Below are 17,067 nucleotides of genomic sequence, written 5' to 3'. Positions count from 1 at the left end.
CGTATGGGCCAATAGGCCTTCTGCAGTTACCTTTGTTCTTATGTTCTTAAAAAGATAGCAAATTTGTTAAACATGAACGGCCATTTGTAAAACCATGTTGCGACTCATTTATTAATTTGTGTTTTTCAAGATGAAGATGAATTTTATTTGCAATTATCGATTCAAGTAACTTTCCCACACTATACGCTAGGCTAATTGGTCGATAGTTAGACGCAAGTAATCTCCTTTCTTAAAAATTGGTATCACATTAGCAACTTTCCGTAACTCTGGCACTTTGCCTAACTCTATTGATTTATTAAATATAATAGACAGTGGCTCGGAAAGCTCCTATTTGCATTCTTTAAGCACCCTGGCAAACACTTCATCCGGCCCTGGGGATTTGTTTGGTTTGAGTTTAACTATTTGTTTAATTACATCCTCCCTGGCAACTGCTAAACTAGTCAACCTGTCCTCGTCCCCACCCACATAGACTTGTTCGGCTGAAGGCATATTGTTAAGTTCCTCTTTAGTAAATACAGATATAAAATATTTTTTAAAAATACTACTCATCTCTTCATCATTATCTGTTATTTGATCTGTCTCAGTTTTTATGGACCTATCCTTTCCCTAATCTATGTCCGGTATAACTGGAAAAATCCTTTAGGATTTGTCTTTGCTTGCTCTGCTATGCGAACTTCATAGTTTCTTTTGCTTTCCTTATCTCTTTTTTAGTATTTCTAACCAGTTGTAAGAATTCCTGTTCTAAACTGACTTTCCCAATCCTAATCCTTTTGTACCACGCTATCTTTTTACCTATAAGATTCTTCAGATCCTTTGTTATCCACTTTGGATCATTAGTATTCGATCTTGTTACGGCCCTATTGGGTCGCAACTGGGGTTCTTCTCTGATGTTATTGGAGTTTGGGTATCCGGCCCCAAGTTAGTAGTGGCTTTCAAGGGGTGTGTTCCGTAACGCAAGTGAAATTAAAGGGGAAGGGATACAAATACACTAATTTAAATATATATATTAACCACCACCATAAATATCTCACAGTCACTCGCTGGGGCTGTAACTACACTTATATACAATAACTTGTCTTCCTCCGAAGACACAGGATGCTCTACGGTGCTCAAGATGAGTAGCCCTGGTTCTCTTCTCGTGGCCTCATGATGAATCCTTTGATTCTCTAGGATTTATCTACCCTGGCCACAGGCCAGCCCAATCACAGTCCCACTGGGTGCACCGTCGTGGAGACCTTCAACCACAAATCCTGCCTGTAGCTGGCAGGATCCAATCAGCTCCGCCGCGTAGGCCACTCCACGACTTCAGGCTTCTGTGCTGGTTAGGGTTCGAATCTCCTGGTGGGAGTGTTCTAAGGTTGTATAATCTCTCTTGCATGTTTAGGCTAGTTGTGCATTTATAATATATATAAATGATTTAGATTCAGGTTTGAGTAGCAACATTTGCAAATTTGCCGATGATACAAAAATCGGTAGGGATATTTATTCGGACGAGGACTCACTATCTCTTCAAGTTGATCTAAATAGGGTTTTGAAATGGTCAAAGGATTGGCAGATGCAGTTTAATGCTGATAAATGTAAAGTTCTGAGGTTAGGTAATGATGATAGAGTTACAAGATACGATCTAGATGGTGTTGAGATTGCGAAAGGGATCTGGGAATTTTGATTAGTAAGAATTTAAAACAAAAGGATCAATGCATAAATGTTCGTAATAAGGCAAATAGGACACGGGTTTATTAATCGAAGCGTTAGTAACAAGACACCTGGTGTGGTTCTTCAGCTATATCTAGCTCTGGTTAGGCCCCATTTAGATTATGCAGTTCAGTTTTGGTCGCTGTACTATAGAATGGATATAAATTCACTTGAACGTGTCCAGCGTAGGATGACTAAGTTAATTCCCCAAATTAGAAATCTTTCATATGAAGAAAGATTAACAAAGCTTAATTTGCATTCACTGGAAAGGCGAAGAGTTAGGGGTGACATGATAGAGGTTTACAAGTGGATGAATGGACATAACAAAGGGGATATTATTAGGGTATTAAAAGTATCAACACAGGACAGAACAGGAAACAATGGGCATAAATTGGATAAGTTTAGATTTAGGAAAGACTTGGGTAAATACTGGTTCAGTAACAGGGTTGTTGATTTGTGAAACCAGTTGCCGCGTAACGTGGTGGAGTTGAGGTACCTCGATTGTTTCAAGCTTGGGTTGGACATGTATATGAGTGAGATTGGGTGGTTATAAATAGGAGCTGCCTCGTTTGGGCCAATAGGCCTTCTGCAGTTACCTTTGTTCTTATGTTCTTAAAAAGATAGCAAATTTGTTAAACATGAACGGCCATTTGTAAAACCATGTTGCGACTCATTTATTAATTTGTGTTTTTCAAGATGAAGATGAATTTTATTTGCAATTATCGATTCAAGTAACTTTCCCACACTATACGCTAGGCTAATTGGTCGATAGTTAGACGCAAGTAATCTCCTTTCTTAAAAATTGGTATCACATTAGCAACTTTCCGTAACTCTGGCACTTTGCCTAACTCTATTGATTTATTAAATATAATAGACAGTGGCTCGGAAAGCTCCTATTTGCATTCTTTAAGCACCCTGGCAAACACTTCATCCGGCCCTGGGGATTTGTTTGGTTTGAGTTTAACTATTTGTTTAATTACATCCTCCCTGGCAACTGCTAAACTAGTCAACCTGTCCTCGTCCCCACCCACATAGACTTGTTCGGCTGAAGGCATATTGTTAAGTTCCTCTTTAGTAAATACAGATATAAAATATTTTTTAAAAATACTACTCATCTCTTCATCATTATCTGTTATTTGATCTGTCTCAGTTTTTATGGACCTATCCTTTCCCTAATCTATGTCCGGTATAACTGGAAAAATCCTTTAGGATTTGTCTTTGCTTGCTCTGCTATGCGAACTTCATAGTTTCTTTTGCTTTCCTTATCTCTTTTTTAGTATTTCTAACCAGTTGTAAGAATTCCTGTTCTAAACTGACTTTCCCAATCCTAATCCTTTTGTACCACGCAATCTTTTTACCTATAAGGTTCTTCAGATCCTTTGTTATCCACTTTGGATCATTAGTATTCGATCTTGTTACGGCCCTATTGGGTCGCAACTGGGGTTCTTCTCTGATGTTATTGGAGTTTGGGTATCCGGCCCCAAGTTAGTAGTGGCTTTCAAGGGGTGTGTTCCGTAACGCAAGTGAAATTAAAGGGGAAGGGATACAAATACACTAATTTAAATATATATATTAACCACCACCATAAATATCTCACAGTCACTCGCTGGGGCTGTAACTACACTTATATACAATAACTTGTCTTCCTCCGAAGACACAGGATGCTCTACGGTGCTCAAGATGAGTAGCCCTGGTTCTCTTCTCGTGGCCTCATGATGAATCCTTTGATTCTCTAGGATTTATCTACCCTGGCCACAGGCCAGCCCAATCACAGTCCCACTGGGTGCACCGTCGTGGAGACCTTCAACCACAAATCCTGCCTGTAGCTGGCAGGATCCAATCAGCTCCGCCGCGTAGGCCACTCCACGACTTCAGGCTTCTGTGCTGGTTAGGGTTCGAATCTCCTGGTGGGAGTGTTCTAAGGTTGTATAATCTCTCTTGCATGTTTAGGCTAGTTGTGCATTTATAATATATATAAATGATTTAGATTCAGGTTTGAGTAGCAACATTTGCAAATTTGCCGATGATACAAAAATCGGTAGGGATATTTATTCGGACGAGGACTCACTATCTCTTCAAGTTGATCTAAATAGGGTTTTGAAATGGTCAAAGGATTGGCAGATGCAGTTTAATGCTGATAAATGTAAAGTTCTGAGGTTAGGTAATGATGATAGAGTTACAAGATACGAGCTAGATGGTGTTGAGATTGCGAAGTCGGATTGCGAAAGGGATCTGGGAGTTATGATTAGTAAGAATTTAAAACAAAAGGATCAATGCATAAATGTTCGTAATAAGGCAAATCGGACACTTGGATTTATTAATCGCAGCGTTAGTAACAAGACACCTGGTGTGGTTCTCAAGCTATATCTTGCTCTAGTTAGGCCCCATTTAGATTATGCAGTTCAGTTTTGGTCGCCATATTATAGAATGGATATAAATTCACTTGAACGTGTCCAGCGTAGGATGACTAAGTTAATTCCCCAAATTAGAAATCTTTCATATGAAGAAAGATTAACAAAGCTTAAGTTGCATTCACTGCAAAGGCGAAGAGTTAGGGGTGACATGATAGAGGTTTACAAGTGGATGAATGGACATACCAAAGGGGATATTATTAGGGTATTAAAAGTATCAACACAAGACAGAACACGAAACAATGGGTATAAATTGGATAAGTTTAGATTTAGGAAAGACTTGGGTAAATACTGGTTCAGTAACAGGGTTGTTGATTTGTGAAACCAGTTGCCGCGTAACGTGGTGGAGTTGAGGTACCTCGATTGTTTCAAGCTTGGGTTGGACATGTATATGAGTGAGATTGGGTGGTTATAAATAGGAGCTGCCTCGTATGGGCCAATAGGCCTTCTGCAGTTACCTTTGTTCTTATGTTCTTAAAAAGATAGCAAATTTGTTAAACATGAACGGCCATTTGTAAAACCATGTTGCGACTCATTTATTAATTTGTGTTTTTCAAGATGAAGATGAATTTTATTTGCAATTATCGATTCAAGTAACTTTCCCACACTATACGCTAGGCTAATTGGTCGATAGTTAGACGCAAGTAATCTCCTTTCTTAAAAATTGGTATCACATTAGCAACTTTCCGTAACTCTGGCACTTTGCCTAACTCTATTGATTTATTAAATATAATAGACAGTGGCTCGGAAAGCTCCTATTTGCATTCTTTAAGCACCCTGGCAAACACTTCATCCGGCCCTGGGGATTTGTTTGGTTTGAGTTTAACTATTTGTTTAATTACATCCTCCCTGGCAACTGCTAAACTAGTCAACCTGTCCTCGTCCCCACCCACATAGACTTGTTCGGCTGATGGCATATTGTTAAGTTCCTCTTTAGTAAATACAGATATAAAATATTTTTTAAAAATACTACTCATCTCTTCATCATTATCTGTTATTTGATCTGTCTCAGTTTTTATGGACCTATCCTTTCCCTAATCTATGTCCGGTATAACTGGAAAAATCCTTTAGGATTTGTCTTTGCTTGCTCTGCTATGCGAACTTCATAGTTTCTTTTGCTTTCCTTATCTCTTTTTTAGTATTTCTAACCAGTTGTAAGAATTCCTGTTCTAAACTGACTTTCCCAATCCTAATCCTTTTGTACCACGCTATCTTTTTACCTATAAGGTTCTTCAGATCCTTTGTTATCCACTTTGGATCATTAGTATTCGATCTTGTTACGGCCCTATTGGGTCGCAACTGGGGTTCTTCTCTGATGTTATTGGAGTTTGGGTATCCGGCCCCAAGTTAGTAGTGGCTTTCAAGGGGTGTGTTCCGTAACGCAAGTGAAATTAAAGGGGAAGGGATACAAATACACTAATTTAAATATATATATTAACCACCACCATAAATATCTCACAGTCACTCGCTGGGGCTGTAACTACACTTATATACAATAACTTGTCTTCCTCCGAAGACACAGGATGCTCTACGGTGCTCAAGATGAGTAGCCCTGGTTCTCTTCTCGTGGCCTCATGATGAATCCTTTGATTCTCTAGGATTTATCTACCCTGGCCACAGGCCAGCCCAATCACAGTCCCACTGGGTGCACCGTCGTGGAGACCTTCAACCACAAATCCTGCCTGTAGCTGGCAGGATCCAATCAGCTCCGCCGCGTAGGCCACTCCACGACTTCAGGCTTCTGTGCTGGTTAGGGTTCGAATCTCCTGGTGGGAGTGTTCTAAGGTTGTATAATCTCTCTTGCATGTTTAGGCTAGTTGTGCATTTATAATATATATAAATGATTTAGATTCAGGTTTGAGTAGCAACATTTGCAAATTTGCCGATGATACAAAAATCGGTAGGGATATTTATTCGGACGAGGACTCACTATCTCTTCAAGTTGATCTAAATAGGGTTTTGAAATGGTCAAAGGATTGGCAGATGCAGTTTAATGCTGATAAATGTAAAGTTCTGAGGTTAGGTAATGATGATAGAGTTACAAGATACGATCTAGATGGTGTTGAGATTGCGAAAGGGATCTGGGAGTTTTGATTAGTAAGAATTTAAAACAAAAGGATCAATGCATAAATGTTCGTAATAAGGCAAATAGGACACGGGTTTATTAATCGAAGCGTTAGTAACAAGACACCTGGTGTGGTTCTTCAGCTATATCTAGCTCTGGTTAGGCCCCATTTAGATTATGCAGTTCAGTTTTGGTCGCTGTACTATAGAATGGATATAAATTCACTTGAACGTGTCCAGCGTAGGATGACTAAGTTAATTCCCCAAATTAGAAATCTTTCATATGAAGAAAGATTAACAAAGCTTAATTTGCATTCACTGGAAAGGCGAAGAGTTAGGGGTGACATGATATAGGTTTACAAGTGGATGAATGGACATAACAAAGGGGATATTATTAGGGTATTAAAAGTATCAACACAAGACAGAACAGGAAACAATGGGCATAAATTGGATAAGTTTAGATTTAGGAAAGACTTGGGTAAATACTGGTTCAGTAACAGGGTTGTTGATTTGTGAATCCAGTTGCCGCGTAACGTGGTGGAGTTGAGGTACCTCGATTGTTTCAAGCTTGGGTTGGACATGTATATGAGTGAGATTGGGTGGTTATAAATAGGAGCTGCCTCGTATGGGCCAATAGGCCTTCTGCAGTTACCTTTGTTCTTATGTTCTTAAAAAGATAGCAAATTTGTTAAACATGAACGGCCATTTGTAAAACCATGTTGCGACTCATTTATTAATTTGTGTTTTTCAAGATGAAGATGAATTTTATTTGCAATTATCGATTCAAGTAACTTTCCCACACTATACGCTAGGCTAATTGGTCGATAGTTAGACGCAAGTAATCTCCTTTCTTAAAAATTGGTATCACATTAGCAACTTTCCGTAACTCTGGCACTTTGCCTAACTCTATTGATTTATTAAATATAATAGACAGTGGCTCGGAAAGCTCCTATTTGCATTCTTTAAGCACCCTGGCAAACACTTCATCCGGCCCTGGGGATTTGTTTGGTTTGAGTTTAACTATTTGTTTAATTACATCCTCCCTGGCAACTGCTAAACTAGTCAACCTGTCCTCGTCCCCACCCACATAGACTTGTTCGGCTGAAGGCATATTGTTAAGTTCCTCTTTAGTAAATACAGATATAAAATATTTTTTAAAAATACTACTCATCTCTTCATCATTATCTGTTATTTGATCTGTCTCAGTTTTTATGGACCTATCCTTTCCCTAATCTATGTCCGGTATAACTGGAAAAATCCTTTAGGATTTGTCTTTGCTTGCTCTGCCATGCGAACTTCATAGTTTCTTTTGCTTTCCTTATCTCTTTTTTAGTATTTCTAACCAGTTGTAAGAATTCCTGTTCTAAACTGACTTTCCCAATCCTAATCCTTTTGTACCATGCTATCTTTTTACCTATAAGGTTCTTCAGATCCTTTGTTATCCACTTTGGATCATTAGTATTCGATCTTGTTACGGCCCTATTGGGTCGCAACTGGGGTTCTTCTCTGATGTTATTGGAGTTTGGGTATCCGGCCCCAAGTTAGTAGTGGCTTTCAAGGGGTGTGTTCCGTAACGCAAGTGAAATTAAAGGGGAAGGGATACAAATACACTAATTTAAATATATATATTAACCACCACCATAAATATCTCACAGTCACTCGCTGGGGCTGTAACTACACTTATATACAATAACTTGTCTTCCTCCGAAGACACAGGATGCTCTACGGTGCTCAAGATGAGTAGCCCTGGTTCTCTTCTCGTGGCCTCATGATGAATCCTTTGATTCTCTAGGATTTATCTACCCTGGCCACAGGCCAGCCCAATCACAGTCCCACTGGGTGCACCGTCGTGGAGACCTTCAACCACAAATTCTGCCTGTAGCTGGCAGGATCCAATCAGCTCCGCCGCGTAGGCCACCCCACGACTTCAGGCTTCTGTGCTGGTTAGGGTTCGAATCTCCTGGTGGGAGTGTTCTAAGGTTGTATAATCTCTCTTGCATGTTTAGGCTAGTTGTGCATTTATAATATATATAAATGATTTAGATTCAGGTTTGAGTAGCAACATTTGCAAATTTGCCGATGATACAAAAATCGGTAGGGATATTTATTCGGACGAGGACTCACTATCTCTTCAAGTTGATCTAAATAGGGTTTTGAAATGGTCAAAGGATTGGCAGATGCAGTTTAATGCTGATAAATGTAAAGTTCTGAGGTTAGGTAATGATGATAGAGTTACAAGATACGATCTAGATGGTGTTGAGATTGCGAAAGGGATCTGGGAGTTTTGATTAGTAAGAATTTAAAACAAAAGGATCAATGCATAAATGTTCGTAATAAGGCAAATAGGACACTGGGGTTTATTAATCGAAGCGTTAGTAACAAGACACCTGGTGTGGTTCTTCAGCTATATCTAGCTCTGGTTAGGCCCCATTTAGATTATGCAGTTCAGTTTTGGTCGCTGTACTATAGAATGGATATAAATTCACTTGAACGTGTCCAGCGTAGGATGACTAAGTTAATTCCCCAAATTAGAAATCTTTCATATGAAGAAAGATTAACAAAGCTTAATTTGCATTCACTGGAAAGGCGAAGAGTTAGGGGTGACATGATAGAGGTTTACAAGTGGATGAATGGACATAACAAAGGGGATATTATTAGGGTATTAAAAGTATCAACACAAGACAGAACAGGAAACAATGGGCTAAGTTTAGATTTAGGAAAGACTTGGGTAAATACTGGTTCAGTAACAGGGTTGTTGATTTGTGAAACCAGTTGCCGCGTAACGTGGTGGAGTTGAGGTACCTCGATTGTTTCAAGCTTGGGTTGGACATGTATATGAGTGAGATTGGGTGGTTATAAATAGGAGCTGCCTCGTATGGGCCAATAGGCCTTCTGCAGTTACCTTTGTTCTTATGTTCTTAAAAAGATAGCAAATTTGTTAAACATGAACGGCCATTTGTAAAACCATGTTGCGACTCATTTATTAATTTGTGTTTTTCAAGATGAAGATGAATTTTATTTGCAATTATCGATTCAAGTAACTTTCCCACACTATACGCTAGGCTAATTGGTCGATAGTTAGACGCAAGTAATCTCCTTTCTTAAAAATTGGTATCACATTAGCAACTTTCCGTAACTCTGGCACTTTGCCTAACTCTATTGATTTATTAAATATAATAGACAGTGGCTCGGAAAGCTCCTATTTGCATTCTTTAAGCACCCTGGCAAACACTTCATCCGGCCCTGGGGATTTGTTTGGTTTGAGTTTAACTATTTGTTTAATTACATCCTCCCTGGCAACTGCTAAACTAGTCAACCTGTCCTCGTCCCCACCCACATAGACTTGTTCGGCTGAAGGCATATTGTTAAGTTCCTCTTTAGTAAATACAGATATAAAATATTTTTTAAAAATACTACTCATCTCTTCATCATTATCTGTTATTTGATCTGTCTCAGTTTTTATGGACCTATCCTTTCCCTAATCTATGTCCGGTATAACTGGAAAAATCCTTTAGGATTTGTCTTTGCTTGCTCTGCTATGCGAACTTCATAGTTTCTTTTGCTTTCCTTATCTCTTTTTTAGTATTTCTAACCAGTTGTAAGAATTCCTGTTCTAAACTGACTTTCCCAATCCTAATCCTTTTGTACCACGCAATCTTTTTACCTATAAGGTTCTTCAGATCCTTTGTTATCCACTTTGGATCATTAGTATTCGATCTTGTTACGGCCCTATTGGGTCGCAACTGGGGTTCTTCTCTGATGTTATTGGAGTTTGGGTATCCGGCCCCAAGTTAGTAGTGGCTTTCAAGGGGTGTGTTCCGTAACGCAAGTGAAATTAAAGGGGAAGGGATACAAATACACTAATTTAAATATATATATTAACCACCACCATAAATATCTCACAGTCACTCGCTGGGGCTGTAACTACACTTATATACAATAACTTGTCTTCCTCCGAAGACACAGGATGCTCTACGGTGCTCAAGATGAGTAGCCCTGGTTCTCTTCTCGTGGCCTCATGATGAATCCTTTGATTCTCTAGGATTTATCTACCCTGGCCACAGGCCAGCCCAATCACAGTCCCACTGGGTGCACCGTCGTGGAGACCTTCAACCACAAATCCTGCCTGTAGCTGGCAGGATCCAATCAGCTCCGCCGCGTAGGCCACTCCACGACTTCAGGCTTCTGTGCTGGTTAGGATTCGAATCTCCTGGTGGGAGTGTTCTAAGGTTGTATAATCTCTCTTGCATGTTTAGGCTAGTTGTGCATTTATAATATATATAAATGATTTAGATTCAGGTTTGAGTAGCAACATTTGCAAATTTGCCGATGATACAAAAATCGGTAGGGATATTTATTCGGACGAGGACTCACTATCTCTTCAAGTTGATCTAAATAGGGTTTTGAAATGGTCAAAGGATTGGCAGATGCAGTTTAATGCTGATAAATGTAAAGTTCTGAGGTTAGGTAATGATGATAGAGTTACAAGATACGATCTAGATGGTGTTGAGATTGCGAAAGGGATCTGGGAGTTTTGATTAGTAAGAATTTAAAACAAAAGGATCAATGCATAAATGTTCGTAATAAGGCAAATAGGACACGGGGGTTTATTAATCGAAGCGTTAGTAACAAGACACCTGGTGTGGTTCTTCAGCTATATCTAGCTCTGGTTAGGCCCCATTTAGATTATGCAGTTCAGTTTTGGTCGCTGTACTATAGAATGGATATAAATTCACTTGAACGTGTCCAGCGTAGGATGACTAAGTTAATTCCCCAAATTAGAAATCTTTCATATGAAGAAAGATTAACAAAGCTTAATTTGCATTCACTGGAAAGGCGAAGAGTTAGGGGTGACATGATAGAGGTTTACAAGTGGATGAATGGACATAACAAAGGGGATATTATTAGAGTATTAAAAGTATCAACACAAGACAGAACAGGAAACAATGGGCATAAATTGGATAAGTTTAGATTTAGGAAAGACTTGGGTAAATACTGGTTCAGTAACAGGGTTGTTGATTTGTGAAACCAGTTGCCGCGTAACGTGGTGGAGTTGAGGTACCTCGATTGTTTCAAGCTTGGGTTGGACATGTATATGAGTGAGATTGGGTGGTTATAAATAGGAGCTGCCTCGTATGGGCCAATAGGCCTTCTGCAGTTACCTTTGTTCTTATGTTCTTAAAAAGATAGCAAATTTGTTAAACATGAACGGCCATTTGTAAAACCATGTTGCGACTCATTTATTAATTTGTGTTTTTCAAGATGAAGATGAATTTTATTTGCAATTATCGATTCAAGTAACTTTCCCACACTATACGCTAGGCTAATTGGTCGATAGTTAGACGCAAGTAATCTCCTTTCTTAAAAATTGGTATCACATTAGCAACTTTCCGTAACTCTGGCACTTTGCCTAACTCTATTGATTTATTAAATATAATAGACAGTGGCTCGGAAAGCTCCTATTTGCATTCTTTAAGCACCCTGGCAAACACTTCATCCGGCCCTGGGGATTTGTTTGGTTTGAGTTTAACTATTTGTTTAATTACATCCTCCCTGGCAACTGCTAAACTAGTCAACCTGTCCTCGTCCCCACCCACATAGACTTGTTCGGCTGAAGGCATATTGTTAAGTTCCTCTTTAGTAAATACAGATATAAAATATTTTTTAAAAATACTACTCATCTCTTCATCATTATCTGTTAATTGATCTGTCTCAGTTTTTATGGACCTATCCTTTCCCTAATCTATGTCCGGTATAACTGGAAAAATCCTTTAGGATTTGTCTTTGCTTGCTCTGCTATGCGAACTTCATAGTTTCTTTTGCTTTCCTTATCTCTTTTTTAGTATTTCTAACCAGTTGTAAGAATTCCTGTTCTAAACTGACTTTCCCAATCCTAATCCTTTTGTACCACGCTATCTTTTTACCTATAAGGTTCTTCAGATCCTTTGTTATCCACTTTGGATCATTAGTATTCGATCTTGTTACGGCCCTATTGGGTCGCAACTGGGGTTCTTCTCTGATGTTATTGGAGTTTGGGTATCCGGCCCCAAGTTAGTAGTGGCTTGCAAGGGGTGTGTTCCGTAACGCAAGTGAAATTAAAGGGGAAGGGATACAAATACACTAATTTAAATATATATATTAACCACCACCATAAATATCTCACAGTCACTCGCTGGGGCTGTAACTACACTTATATACAATAACTTGTCTTCCTCCGAAGACACAGGATGCTCTACGGTGCTCAAGATGAGTAGCCCTGGTTCTCTTCTCGTGGCCTCATGATGAATCCTTTGATTCTCTAGGATTTATCTACCCTGGCCACAGGCCAGCCCAATCACAGTCCCACTGGGTGCACCGTCGTGGAGACCTTCAACCACAAATCCTGCCTGTAGCTGGCAGGATCCAATCAGCTCCGCCGCGTAGGCCACTCCACGACTTCAGGCTTCTGTGCTGGTTAGGGTTCGAATCTCCTGGTGGGAGTGTTCTAAGGTTGTATAATCTCTCTTGCATGTTTAGGCTAGTTGTGCATTTATAATATATATAAATGATTTAGATTCAGGTTTGAGTAGCAACATTTGCAAATTTGCCGATGATACAAAAATCGGTAGGGATATTTATTCGGACGAGGACTCACTATCTCTTCAAGTTGATCTAAATAGGGTTTTGAAATGGTCAAAGGATTGGCAGATGCAGTTTAATGCTGATAAATGTAAAGTTCTGAGGTTAGGTAATGATGATAGAGTTACAAGATACGATCTAGATGGTGTTGAGATTGCGAAAGGGATCTGGGAGTTTTGATTAGTAAGAATTTAAAACAAAAGGATCAATGCATAAATGTTCGTAATAAGGCAAATAGGACACTGGGGTTTATTAATCGAAGCGTTAGTAACAAGAGGGAATCAAAAATCGAGTGAGGGTTCCTTAATGTGTTCTTACGCAACACATTAAGGAACCAACACGGGAAAATAATATTTTAGATTTAGTGTTAACTAACAGGGAAACGCAAATTAATGACATCGAAATAGGGAGTGAGCTAGGGAGCAGTGATCACAAAGAAATCAGATTTAGCATAGAATGGAATAGACCAGTAGGAGAAAATTCTGTTAAAGTGCCAGATTTTCGAAAAGCTGATTTTAATAGCCTAAGAAATTTTTTGGGTCAAATTGATTGGAAAGGCTTGGGTATGGGGTGTGGGCCGGTCTTGGAGCGAGACATGAACCCAGCGATAGGTGACTTAATGGGGATTTCGATGTGGATTCAATATATAACTTATTTAAGAATATTCTAAACAAAGCACAGGAACGTAGTATACCATACAAATTGAATAGATCGTATACTAATGACCCAAAGTGGATAACAAAGAATTTGAAGAACCTTATAGGTAAAAAGAGAGCTTGGTACAAAAGGATTAAAAATGGGGAGGTCACTTTAGAACAGGAATTCGTACAACTGGTTAGAAATGTTAAAAAAGAGATAAGGAAAGCAAAAAGAAACTATGAAGTTCGCATAGCAGGGCAAGCAAAGACAAATCCTAAAGGGTTTTTTCAGTTATATCGTACTAAGACTAGGGAAAGGATAGGTCCATTAAAAACTGAGACAGGTCAAATAACAGATAGTGATGAAGAGATGAGTAGTATTTTTAATAAATATTTTGTATCTGTATTTACTAAAGAGGAACTTAACAATATGCCTTCAGCCGAACAAGTCTATGTGGGTGGGGACGAGGACAGGTTGACGAGTTTAGCAGTTACCAGGGATGATGTTCTTAAACAAATAGTAAAACTCAAACCAAACAAATCCCCAGGGCCGGATGAAGTGTTTGCTAGGGTGCTTAAAGAATGCAAAGAGGAGCTTTGTGACCCACTGTCAACCATATTTAATAAATCAATAGAGTCAGGCAGAGTGCCAGAGTTTTGGAAAGTTGCTAATGTGATACCAGTTTTTAAGAAAGGAGATAGATCACTTGCGTCTAACTATCGACCAATTAGCCTAACGTCTATTGTGGGAAAGTTACTCGAATCTATAATAGCAAATAAAATTCGTCTTCATCTTGAAAAACATAAATTAATAATTGAGTCGCAACATGGTTTTATAAATGGCCGTTCATGTTTAACAAATTTGTTATCTTTTTATTCTAGCATTGTTGAGGCAGTTGATAGTGGTAAGGATTGCGATGTTGTATACCTTGACTTTAGCAAAGCTTTTGATACAGTGCCACATGAAAGACTGATTAAAAAAATAGAGTCTCATGGTATTGGGGGTGCTATATTAAGCTGGATTAGGGCATGGCTATACCAAAGGAAACAGAGAGTTAGTATAAATGGAATCAAGTCAGAGTGGGAAAATGTTGTAAGTGGAGTGCCTCAAGGCTCTGTCCTGGGACCTCTGTTGTTTATAATATATATAAATGATTTAGATTCAGGTTTGAGTAGCAACATTTGCAAATTTGCCGATGATACGAAAATCGGTAGGGAAATTAATTCGGAGGAGGACTCACTATCACTTCAAGTTGATCTAGATAGGGTTTTGAAATGGTCAAAGGATTGGCAGATGCAGTTTAATGCTGATAAATGTAAAGTTCTGAGGTTAGGTAATGATGATAGAGTTACAAGATACGAGCTAGATGGTGTTGTGATTGCGAAGTCAGATTGCGAAAGGGATCTGGGAGTTATGATTAGTAAGAATTTAAAACAAAAGGATCAATGCATAAATGTTCGTAATAAGGCAAATCGGACACTTGGATTTATTAATCGCAGCGTTAGTAACAAGACACCTGGTGTGGTTCTCAAGCTATATCTTGCTCTAGTTAGGCCCCATTTAGATTATGCAGTTCAGTTTTGGTCGCCATATTATAGAATGGATATAAATTCACTTGAACGTGTCCAGCGTAGGATGACTAAGTTAATTCCCCAAATTAGAAATCTTTCATATGAAAAAAGATTAACAAAGCTTAAGTTGCATTCACTGGAAAGGCGAAGAGTTAGGGGTGACATGATAGAGGTTTACAAGTGGATGAATGGACATAACCGGGGGGGATATTAATAGGGTATTAAAAGTATCAACACAGGACAGAACACGAAACAATGGATATAAATTGGATAAGTTTAGATTTAGGAAAGACTTGGGTAAATACTGGTTCAGTAACAGGGTTGTTGATTTGTGGAACCAATTGCCGCGTAACATTGTGGAGGTGGGGTCCCTCGATTGTTTCAAGCACGGGTTGGACAAGTATATGAGTGGGATTGGGTGGTTATAGAATAGGAGCTGCATCGTATGGGCCAATAGGCCTTCTGCAGTTACCTTTGTTCTTATGTTCTTATGTTCTTAAGACACCTGGTGTGGTTCTTCAGCTATATCTAGCTCTGGTTAGGCCCCATTTAGATTATGCAGTTCAGTTTTGGTCGCTGTACTATAGAATGGATATAAATTCACTTGAACGTGTCCAGCGTAGGATGACTAAGTTAATTCCCCAAATTAGAAATCTTTCATATGAAGAAAGATTAACAAAGCTTAATTTGCATTCACTGGAAAGGCGAAGAGTTAGGGGTGACATGATAGAGGTTTACAAGTGGATGAATGGACATAACAAAGGGGATATTATTAGGGTATTAAAAGTATCAACACAAGACAGAACAGGAAACAATGGGTATAAATTGGATAAGTTTAGATTTAGGAAAGACTTGGGTAAATACTGGTTCAGTAACAGGGTTGTTGATTTGTGAAACCAGTTGCCGCGTAACGTGGTGGAGGTGGGGTCCCTCGATTGTTTCAAGCATGGGTTGGACATGTATATGAGTGAGATTGGGTGGTTATAAATAGGAGCTGCCTCGTATGGGCCAATAGGCCTTCTGCAGTTACCTTTGTTCTTATGTTCTTAAAAAGATAGCAAATTTGTTAAACGGCCATTTGTAAAACCATATTGCGACTCATTTATTAATTTGTGTTTTTCAAGATGAAGACGAATTTTATTTGCAATTATCGATTCAAGTAACTTTCCCACGTTAGACGCTAGGCTAATTGGTCGATAGTTAGACGCAAGTGATCTCCTTTCTTAAAAATTGGTATCACATTAGCAACTTTCCATAACTCTAGCACTTTGCCTAACTCTATTGATTTATTAAATATGGTAGACAGTGGATCGGAAAGCTCCTCTTTGCATTCTTTAAGCACCCTGGCAAACACTTCATCCGGCCCTGGGGATTTGTTTGGTTTGAGTTTAACTATTTCTTTAATTACATCCTCCCTGGCAAATGCTAAACTAGTCAACCTGTCCTCGTCCCCACCCACATAGACTTGTTCGGCTGAAGGCATAGTTCCTCTTTAGTAAATACAGATATAAAATATTTTTTAAAATTACTAAAATTACATCTCTTCATCATTATCTGTTATTTGATCTGTGTCAGTTTTTAATGGACCTATCCTTTCCCTAATCTATGTCCGGTATACCTGGAAAAATCCTTTAGGATTTGTCTATGCTTGCTCTGCTATGCGAACTTCATAGTTTCTTTTTGCTTTCCTTATCTCTCTTTTAGTATTTCTAACCAGTTGTATGAATTCCTGTTCTAAACTGACTTCCCCATTCCTAATCCTTTTGTACCACATTATCTTTTTACTTATAAGGTTCTTCAGATCCTTTGTTATCCACTTTGGATCATTAGTATTCGATCTTGTTACGGCCCTATTGGGTCGCAACTGGGGTTCTTCTCTGATGTTATTGGAGTTTGGGTATCCGGCCCCAAGTTAGTAGTGGCTTTCAAGGGGTGTGTTCCGTAACGCAAGTGAAATTAAAGGGGAAGGGATACAAATACACTAATTTAAATATATATATTAACCACCACCATAAATATCTCACAGTCACTCGCTGGGGCTGTAACTACACTTATATACAATAACTTGTCTT

This window comes from Procambarus clarkii, chromosome 26 (assembly GCF_040958095.1).
Source record: "Procambarus clarkii isolate CNS0578487 chromosome 26, FALCON_Pclarkii_2.0, whole genome shotgun sequence".
In the NCBI taxonomy this organism is placed as follows: Eukaryota; Metazoa; Arthropoda; class Malacostraca; order Decapoda; family Cambaridae; genus Procambarus; species Procambarus clarkii.
This window is presented reverse-complemented; position numbering follows the sequence as displayed.